At 48.5% G+C, this 10,620-nt stretch overlaps 3 non-coding genes and 1 pseudogene across 3 annotated transcripts; 1 reads left to right on the top strand and 3 right to left on the bottom strand.

Annotated features, from left to right (window-relative positions):
• Nucleotides 1-1,692: 1,692 nt before the first annotated feature.
• On the bottom strand, nucleotides 1,693-1,766 carry TRNAP-UGG (transfer RNA proline (anticodon UGG)). The gene has a single exon. It is a non-coding gene; the product is annotated as a tRNA-Pro (tRNA).
• Nucleotides 1,767-2,528: 762 nt separating this feature from the next.
• Nucleotides 2,529-2,599, top strand: TRNAG-UCC (transfer RNA glycine (anticodon UCC)). The gene has a single exon. It is a non-coding gene; the product is annotated as a tRNA-Gly (tRNA).
• An 897-nt stretch (nucleotides 2,600-3,496) lies between these two features.
• On the bottom strand, nucleotides 3,497-3,570 carry TRNAR-UCG (transfer RNA arginine (anticodon UCG)). The gene has a single exon. It is a non-coding gene; the product is annotated as a tRNA-Arg (tRNA).
• A 1,469-nt stretch (nucleotides 3,571-5,039) lies between these two features.
• On the bottom strand, nucleotides 5,040-6,820 carry LOC147879209 (18S ribosomal RNA; annotated as a pseudogene).
• Between the last annotated feature and the right edge of the window lie 3,800 nt (nucleotides 6,821-10,620).

The raw sequence follows: 10,620 nt of genomic DNA, 5'->3' as shown, positions 1-10,620 counted from the left end.
TTCTGTTCTTGAAGTTATCCATAATTTTCCTCTCTTCGAATTCGGAGCTGGAATTCTTTTCTCCAATAAGCATCGTATATTACGCCGAATACGGAATCGCTCTGAATTATGCCCAGATTGCGTTGGTGTCACGAAAAGATCAAATCTTTTCCCGTTTCCCGAGTCGTTGGTAAGCCCTCTTGGCTTCATGAAGCCGAAGGCAGGATGTGTCCGTCCAGCGAAGGCATCTTCAGGGTGCCGGAAGGTCGGAACCCTTCACCAACCCCTTACTATTGGGTCGGTCAACCAAGGGTAAAGCCAATCCTGCTGACTATTGAATTGGTTAATCAACGGGAAAGCGAAAGGCCGATCAGAAACAGCACACGGGAAGGGAATCAATGTACCCTGATAGTGCCTCGAATCCAGACACTACCTATATAGGAGATAGCCCTTTGCCAGCTAACGTCGTGCAAACCGGCCGGCAGAGTCGTGTTCAGAAAAAATCGAAGATGCGTTGAGAGGACGGCCGCCTCTTTAACTGTTTTTCGAAATCAAACACTTTAACACGCACGTTGCCAGGGAAGGGGAACATGGAGGGGGAAAAGCAATGATGCTCTACTTGGCCCTTTCTATCTGATAGAAACGGGGTTCAGCGGGGGGGTATCTCCTCATCCGTTTTATCCATGGTGCATCGGATGCTGCTGACTCTCATGTCTGTCCGACATGCCATACCGGTACATCTGTCCGAATGGGCTTGGACCATGCCTCATCTCTTGCACCCGAAAACCCGACTCCTTGTATTCCGTAGCACCCGCCTTTCTTTCTAATAGAGAGGCTAGTAGCAAACAGGGACTGAAGGATTCCGACCCGCCACCAGAAAGGGCAGGGAGCCTAGCGGGTTCCCGCGGGAACTAGCCTTCAAAGACAATGTCCGGCCGTCCAAGAAGCCTGTTAGAGATTTCCCAAGAAGCAGCACTAAATGCCGGAGAGGTAGCACACATACTAAGACTCTGACATCATGCGTTGGTTCTTCCGCGGGAAGGCACAACAATAGCCGAGGGAAAGGGTGGAGGTATGAGCCAGCAGCGGAATACGACACTAAAGGATCGATCTCTTGCGCTTTCGGGCTGACTTCGATGTGCGGTTGAAGAAGCCAGGGACGGAGTTCACTCGACCCGAAACTTCTGGGGAGAGGGGTAGCAGAAGTATTTACTGGTTCTCCAGGGAAATATGTTAGTTTAACAGAAACCACTAAGCTAAGGGATTTCAAATGATTCTTCCTGGGGAATTGGATAATCTCCCGCGCAACATCGATGAAGCCACCACAAAGGCTGCAACCTTACAAGTGGAGGGTCAATGAAAGGGATGGTACTGAATCTTCGTGTAATGGCTCCTAATCGAACTGTTCGGAATTCTGAGGTTCGAGAAATCGTCCCATCTACGAGTAGTGGCCAGGTTGGCATATGGCCCAATCACGCTCCACTTCCTACAGCTTTGGATATGGGAGTCCCGAAGGTACGTCACGATGGAAAGTGGTCCGCAATGGCGTTGATGGGTGGTTTCGCCATGGTAGACAGTAATCAGGTAACAACAAAGGAAAAGAATGGTGGAAAACCCACTTCTTGAGCATTTATCCCGTCTGTAGTAGCTGGGAGATTCCCACGAGTGAAAAGGGGACGGAGCGAAATGTTACCTGCCCAATGGCGGCAGTAATCGAGGTGACAGGATTCGAACCTATGGCCCTCTGTACCCAAAACAGATGCGCTACCAGACTGCGCTACACCTCGTGGGCCATCCCCAGTAATGGTTGAAGGCCGGCTACAGCGATCGATTGGCACTTGGCACCCGATCTCTTATCACTCAATCTCAGGAAAGGAAAAGGGCCATTTGCCTAAAAATTCTTATGTCCCTGCATGCAAGTCGCACGGCCTAGCTTTGTCTTTCGACCGAGATTGGACTGTACGTCTTTCTCACCTTTCATTCAGGGTCAACGTTGGGCCACAAGTGAAGTGCCATGGAATGGTGCAATATTCGAATTTCGATCTCTTCGCGGAAAGAGCGAAATGACGCATTAGCACGAGATGGGCTGATTAATATTAGGCCTACCAACGTGCCTTCTAAGCCCGTGAGGGCAGCCGGGATTTGTCAGAATTTGGAATTTTGTGTTGTTTGAAAAGATTTTACCCCTTCGTTTTTCAGATAAATCACGCTGTCGTTATATATACGTAACTCCTTTTCCAATTGTGGTGATTCGGGGGACCCCATCAAGCCAAGCGTAGCGCGGCAGGTCAATAATTTTTCCATTCCGAATTCTTGTTGGTTTGGCTTGATTGCTCTTGAATCGGAGAGATACGAACGGGAAGTTTTCATCGATAGCGTTCCATGAATTATCGTATATGAAATGAATTGAACACGAATGATCCATCACTCACATTCTACTAGGTGCTTGAGCGGGGCAAAGTCTTTGCGCATGGAAGGCCAAGCCCGCGCCTCGGCCGATTCGTATTATAGGAATGATCTCTTTATAACACCCCGGGAACGAAACTTAGGCGGATATAGATTAACGGTAGATTATCTGCCTTCCAAGCAGAGGATATGGGTTCGATTCCCGTTATCCGCAACTGACAGGTAGGACAAGGGATGGCTACAGGTCATGGCTACGGGAAAACCAAAGGTGCCATTTATTTGAAAAATCTCGTATATAGAACAAACACAAATTAAACCTAATGGTTGGTCATTGTCCTAGCAACCTGGAAGAACACTTCGAAAAAGAAAGCGCTACGTTTTCAAAACTTCGAGCAGTGGGAACAAGTGTGCGAGGGATAACTTCTGACCCGGTATTGTCATTTCTAATATCACTGATTTCTCCAGTGATAGCGGCATACGGTTGGCGGTATACCATTAGGAAGTTCTTCGATGCTTACGACCCTCGTGCAGGGGGTTTCAGCAAGTGACACTCAAGTTGGAGGTGGGGATGCCGAAGGGCTTTAAGTTCGAAACTGATGGGGGGTTAGTGGAGGGAAACGACCGGACCCTCCCTAGCAACTGCCATAGGTTGGTTACCTTAGGGACTCTCCCTAGCGTACTCGCTAACTGACTGGCTTTCGTAGCACTGGACCGGCTAGGCTACCGAGACTCTCGCTAGCACTGGACCTGATAGGCTTACCGGGACTCTCGCTACACTGCTGTAGGTTAGGGACGGAAGGAGCCCACCAACGCTGCTACTGATTGGTTACGGAGCGGACTCTCCCGGCACTGCTATTGGTTACGCCGGGAAAAGAGTTAGCTAATTCGCTTATTTGGCTAAAAACAAGTTCGGAAGCGAGCGGAAGCGAGCGATTAGCGTGGTGAGATTGAGGTTTCCCTTATTTATAAGGTTATCAATGTGGTTGTGATGAAAAGTTTCCGATATTCCGTCGGCAAGGGCGAAGGGTAAAAAGGCGCGCTAAGCGCATTTTTCGACTTTTATTGTTGGCAAATACAACACAAGGATTGAGCCGGAAAGGGGAACGGAGTGTGCACCGAAGAGGACTCGAACCTCTAACCACCTGGTTCGAAGCCAGGTACTCTATCCGATTGAGCTATCGGTGCGGGGGGGGGTGACCCGCGAGGGCCACCCGTGAAAATAATCAATTAATGGAGAACAAGAAACAAGCGGAAATCTTTGATAATAACTAACAAGAGGATTCTAAGGAGAATCAAGATCCGATTTCGTGTGACTTCATGGTGAACATGATCTGCCAGAATCTCTTCCATTCCCGCATGAATATACCGAAATAACATAAGATTTAGCAAAAGCAGAGTTGGAACATTGGTTATAAGAAGAATTGGGACTAAACGAGCTGCAGTACTTCTTTGAGCAGGCCAATAATTTAAGGTTCCTCTGTGAGCTTTCGTTGCCTTTATATTAGAAGCATTTGTTCTGTAATAATGCCATAAACCCCTTAGGATCAAGGAAAGTAGCAAACTGATGACTAAATAGAGATAAATAGGGGCAAATTCATAAATAGGAGGAAAATAAAAAAGAAACACATTTGGCTCGAAATAATCCCATATTCGCACGTCCAACCCCAGGTTTACCTTTTCGGTGATCTCGGTTACGGTGAGTTCCCACTTGATCCCAACTCGTGTCAATAGGGGCAGGATAGGCTGAAGGCCTCGGCGTGAATTTGGAAGCGGGGTTTGCCACAGGGGGGCGAGAGCCCAGTCTATAGCTTCCATCAACTCATCGAACGGCGGTCCGAATTGCACCAAAGGCCTCGCTACCGATTGCATATCCGGCAGGGTGGCGTCACGGATAACAAAAAGGGTTTCCGAGAGCTCACTGAGATCGCCTGGCCCCGGGCGGCCGGGGAAGTTTCTTAGCGTGCCCATGTGTTCGGCGAAGTCGTCCTGTAGAATCCTCAATTTTCCCTTGATACTCGTCGCCATTTGCTCTGTAATCATTCTTCCGTTTCCAGGCATGTCTTGTGGTGTTGGTTATTAAAGCTGGGGATATTCATGGCAGTTTAAGGCTATCCCGGAATCGAACCCGTGGAATGGTGCCGAGGGAAAGTCGATGGTGTGCCAACATGATTCAACCGTTCAACTTGCCGGGGAGTGCGAGCCAACGCTCCCCCAACAGATACGATAGTGCGAGCCCAACTTCTTGGTGGGTGCGGCGAGCCTTTGCCGCATCCACTAGAATACGCAATTCCGAAATTCCTTCCCGGAATCGATGCCTTTCCGCGGTGGGTACGCCAAAGAAAGCAAGATTGAATTTCCATTCCTTGGACAATTCTCAGTGGATTTGCACTCCATGGTCCAATTGCGGATTCTATATACGAAATTTCCATTCTCAGTGGATTTGCACGTGGCTCCCTAAAGGAAAGTGCCCACTTCTGCCCGGCCAAAGTAATCTGCCGTCCTGGGAAAGTGCATTTCTTGTTAGCCCGAATCTGCCTAACTTTCCCCGCGCATAGCGCTTTCTCCTCGCGCATAGCGCCCGGCCATTTACCCAACGAATTGACTTTACCGACGTTAGTACAGTTAATGGAGGGACGCTGGCGCCTTCCTTTAGGATTCCCTCCAGCCACAGGTTCCCCTACGACTACCATGTTACGACTTCACCCCAGTCACTGACCCAACCGTGGTATGCGCCAAGAAGACCACCAATACCAAAGTGGGCCACACTCAACTAGGCGTGGAACACTTTAGTAATGGGTGATCCCTGGTCGATGCTTCGGGCGAAACCAATTCCCAGGGTGTGACGGGCGGTGTGTACGGGGCCCGGGTACATATTCACCGCGGCATGCTGATCCGCGATTACTAGCGATTCCAACTTTATGTTCTCGAGTTGCAGAGAACAATCCGAACTGAGGCAATCTTTCTGGATTCGCTCCGCCTTACGGCCTTGCTTCCTATTGTAATTGCCATTGTAGCACGTGTGTAGCCCAGCCCATAAGGGCCATGCGGACTTGACGTCATCCCCACCTTCCTCCATAGTAGAACTACGGGCAGTCTTTTGTGAGTGCAACATCGGCACAGAGGGAGTGTCATCAATCCCGGCCTAAGACTGAACACAGATTCATGGGCCCAGGTACCGGCTCACTTACCATCCATTACCGGGTGGCTCGCTCGTCGGAACCGTTCGCCGGAAGCCCATGTTCTATGTTCCTGCTTTAGGGGGTGAATGATGACATTGATCCTTTGAGAGCAGCATGTCTTAGCAACACAAAACGAGGGTTTCGCTCGTTATAGGAGTTAACCAAAAACGTCTCACGACACGAGCTGACGACAGCCATGCAGCACCTGTATGAATTTTCGTTTCATCCCGTTAAGGACAAGCACACTTGTTCATATGTCAAGTGTTCATACGTCAAGTGTTCATATGTCAAGGGCTGGTAAGGTTTTGCGCGTTGTATCGAATTAAACCACATGCTCCACCGCTTGTGCAGGCCCCCGTCAATTCCTTTGAGTTTCAGTCTTGCGACCGTACTCCCCAGGCGGAGTGTTTAACGCGTTAGCTGAGCCCCCGATCCGCAGACCAAGGACGAACACTCATCGTTTACGGCATGGACTACCAGGGTATCTAATCCTGTTTGCTCCCCAAGCTTTCGCACCCCAGCGTCAGTAGAGACCCAGAAAGCTGCCTTCGCTATTTCGGCGTTCCTTCGTATATCTCCGGATTTTATCCCTACACACGAAATTCCACTCCCCTCTATCTCACTCGAGTGAATTGGTTTTGAAAGCATTCCGCCAGTTGAGCTGGCGCCTTTGACTCTCAACCTGATTCACTGCCTACGTGCCCTTTACGCCCAGTCATTCCGAATAACACTTGCCCCCCCCGTCTTACCGCGGCTGCTGGCACGGAGTTAGCCGGGGCTTCTTCCTCGAGTCTTGTCACAATCGCGCACCCGACGAAAGAGCTTTACAAGCGGCATTGCCCTTCCTCGCTAACGCGACGTTTTTCACTCACTCACGCGATATTGCTGGATCAGGCTTTCGCCCATTGTCCAATATTCCCCACTGCTGCCTCCCCACGGAGTCTGGGCCGTGTCTCAGTCCCAGTGTGGCTGATCGTCCGAAAAGATCAGCTAAGCATCTGCGGCTTGGTCAGCCTTTACCCAACCAACTACCTAATACTACGCAGGCTCATCAAACAGCGCTTTAACGCTTTATCGAAGCTTTTTCGCTTTCGTTTATTCGGGATTTGGCCCAAACTGTTTGGCAGATTCCCACGCGTTACGCACCCGTTCGCCACTTTGTTTTCAACTGTTCCATGAAGGGACGAAAACAACGTTCGACTTGCATGTGTTAAGCATATCGCTAGCGTTCATTCTGAGCCAGGATCAAACTCGGTTTTTTGGTTAAAAACGCGGAAACGAGATATTTTCTGAGTTTCCGGATAGTTTTTGCAGATTCAAGGAAATACTTGAAGACGGAGGGGATACTGGACGGTTCCTCCTCCACGCGGGAAGGGAAGGGAAGGGAAGGGAAGGGAAGGGAAGGGAAGGGAAGGGAAGGGAAGGGCGTGAAGACCTTTCTTCGAGTATTTATTCTTTCATTGATCCAGTTCAACTCTCTCTGAGCCGAACCCTATTCAATGATGATGTGATTTGGGGTTCGGAGGTTCGATAGAAACTGCTCCATGATACAAAGCCATACTTGCTTTGCATCGCCCAAACCACACTCCATGTTATGAACTTCTGTATATGCCCGACGACTCGTCTCAAGGTTTCATTTTGAAGTTCTTGTTCGAATTCCATAAGCCTGAGGCATTGCTTATAGTGAGCTTTCAGGCGCTTAGCAGGCTTCCCTTCACGTTATCCCGGTGGACCGTATTCAGTGAACAAAAGAAAGTATTTCTATGAAATTTTTCGGTTTCTTTTGCCTTTGGCTCCCAACTCCGGATGCAAGACTCGAACTTGCGGCCCATGGATTAACAGTCCACTGCTCTACCGACTGAGCTAATCCAGAACCAATATGGATGTATCCCTTCATGGAGGAGGAGACACGGGGCAGGGCCTCCCGAAGAGGATGCGATCAGTAGTCCATCGGGGAACCGCTCCGCTGATGAACCCTCGTCCTCCTCGAGGGTAGATCTAGGCGATCACTTACGGGCCGTTGTGTTGCCGGCGGGATGCGGGGATTTGAGCGGGATTTTCGGGGAGGCACCACCACTTTCAGCGTATGCTCGAAAACCCACGGTTGGAATTGGAAGTCGTCACAACAAGCCTTGCAGTCATAATGAACGGAAGTCGGATTCGAACTAACTAGAAAGGGTGGTGAGTCGGGCAGCCTGAGGCCTTCCCGCTGTGATTTCGGCAGACCTTTATCTTCCTTCCGGTCGAAATCTCCTGGAATCTCTTCGAGGAACCGAGAACGCAGAACCAGAAAACCCTAATGATTCATGCCAAGCGAGACGATTAATCTTACTTTACGTTGATCTTCGAGAGAATGAAAGAATTCTACCCGTAATGGAAGCGAAAGCAACAATCATTTCTTATTATTATACGATAACGTCGGTGACTGATACGGAATATTCGACGATGAATTTTGGATCGAATCGGAGCTTGCTTGCTTTTCGGGTGGAAAAATGGCATGCATGCATTCTATAAGGTGGGAAAATGGCAGGATTTGGAATTCGGAAAAGAAATGGCTCGGGAAATGGCGGGAAAATCGCTTGCTTTTCGGGTGGCTCTTCCGGATCAATCACGAGTCGAAACATGGTTAGGGCACTGATGTGTCTCGAGCTGATTCCGAATGCCGTCAATAGAAATCTCGTAGCATTCCCCAATTTTCTTGACGATCAACAAATGAAGGGAGAAATCTTTTCCATATTCGTAATAGCCGTCGCAGCTGCCGAAGCTGCTATTGGGTTATCCATTGCTTCGGTTATCCAGCGGAATAGAAGATCGACTCGTATCGATCAATTCGATTGGTTAAAATGGTAATTGATTCAGGTGCCATTTCCGTGGGTGATTCAGTATTGAATGAAATAATACACATGTATTGCATCCAACTGGTAGTACTATTTTTTCCCCCCAATAATTCGATTTCCGTTCCAAAAAATTATGTCATACCTACCTGAATCCCTACCTACCCCGGGGAACCATTGGAATCGTTTCGTACCGTTCTTCCCCGTATTGCAGAATTCATTCATTTTATTAGGGGAATGGGGGGGTTCCACCTTACCATCCCACGGAATGTCTGTGTGGTTACACCTCTCCTTCACGCGTGAACCGGATCAAATGCTCGCTTCCAGCCTTGGCAGCTCGGTTCCGGACGAATGATTCGGACGATGGGCGGGCAGAACAGAGTTTTTTTCTAGGGGCCTAGAACTTATGAACTTATCCAGGTTTCCCAGCCCAGAAGGGACCCCGGATTTTGGCTCTGTGCCTCGTAGCCTCGATTAGCCACGCATCAGCGGATTCAGTGGAAGGAGCTTGCCCATCGTTGAGCACTCTCGTTCTTGTGGAGTGGCTTTCAGTGGGATGAGCAGATGGTTTTGGCTGATCTAGCGGGTTCGCGTCATAACCAATCGGGGAACCCAATCATTTGAAGGCAAGAAGGCCAGCGTACGAGCAGGGAAAGTAGCACTCGTTGGAGGCGTTTGACCTGTAGACCCCGCGTTCTTGTTGTCGGGTTCCCGCGCGCGAAAACGCTAGCCTTCATGAGAGGAGAGAGGGGAAATTGGGTCAATAAAAATGTTATGGCACTTTTAGCAACGGCAAGGGCTAGCAGGAAAACTTGAGGGCAACAACACTTTTTTTTGGGTTGGGAAAGTGGCTCTTCCCCGACAGACTTCGAATCTGTTCCATGGGAATGAACAACAGCTTTCCGCTTCTTTTTCTTCCCCTCGATCCCAATCCTCTTTCGATTATTGCTGGCAGCATTCCGGGGAAGCGATCACGAATAAGATGATGAAGCTAGGCTTTGCAGGCAGGAAGAAACAGGAAGCGGTTCCCCTGCCGATGGAGGATTCATGTTGCCGGAATTGAGTATTAGAAGGATCAGCTAGGCAAAGCGGTTCCCCTGGGTTCCCGATGGAGGAGTAATTAAGCCTCCATCTCGAGTGGCGCCGTTGAAGAACCTAACCTTCTTGAACCCATTTTTCTAAACCTTTGCCAGAAGCGGAACCTAAAGCTTCTCCCGGAACCTAAAGCTTTTCCCGGAACCTAAAGCTTTTCCCGGAACCTAAAGCTTTTCCATCTGCTTTTCCCTTCATGGAAGCGCTCTGCTTTTCCCTTGCTTCTCCCCTGCACTCACCTAAAGCAGGAAACTTCTACCGAACAGGAAACTGAAGCAAAGCATATAGGTGTAACCTATCTCCTGATGAGGAAAGAAACCGGCCAGCAGGAACCTTCTCCCTCGGCACAAGTCCAGAAATGCGGTTAGCCCTTTTCTTTTGCCAGCCTTTAAACTGCCATAAATATCAAGAACGGACGGGGAAGAGCAACGGAATATAAGTACGATTTACGCGCGAATTGATTTTATTTGCTGGGAGAAAGAGGAAAAAATATCATTCCAGAAGGGAAAAGAGAGTCATTTTTCAAAGATTACCGAGTACAAGCGCACATCTGGGCTATCGGAAACCTCCTACTCCATATCATCAAAGATATTCACACGGATTCAGACATGGAAGGGCTATTATTGATTTGGAAAAAACACCTTTATTCTTGAAGATTGCTTGTAACGTGATTGGATCTACTACTTGTAGGGAAGGCCATTCATTGCTGGTGAATACGGATCCCTTGTATAGTAACATAATGAAAAGAATGGCGAAAAGAACCAACTAGAGCTATATCAATTCCAAACGGATTGGTGGTTTTTCAACCAATTGGGAACATATGAAATATGAAGAACGCTTCTAATATTCATCCACGTAGCATTCCAGCCCACGTTTTTCAAAGATGCAAAAATATTTTGAAGGACTGATGACACGCTAAATTCCGGATGGTTTAGTTGTACCGAATGCACGTAAAGATTTCATAGCTATACTTGAAGCTAATCGATCATGAATACCTATTGTACTCCTGGTGGATTCTACTCTCTCGGAGAGATTACATAAATTAATTACTTATCCCATTCCAGTGAATAATGATTTCGTATGGTTTACAAATCCATTTCGTTAATTGATCACGAAAACAGTCATTCATT

The sequence above is a fragment of the Dipteris shenzhenensis genome, unplaced genomic scaffold, assembly GCF_047967505.1.
Source record: "Dipteris shenzhenensis isolate YYH24624 ecotype China unplaced genomic scaffold, Dip_SZ_1.0 scaf0071, whole genome shotgun sequence".
Lineage (NCBI taxonomy): Eukaryota > Viridiplantae > Streptophyta > Polypodiopsida > Gleicheniales > Dipteridaceae > Dipteris > Dipteris shenzhenensis.
Note: the sequence above shows the minus strand (reverse complement) of the source record. Positions and strands in the feature narration are given on the sequence as shown.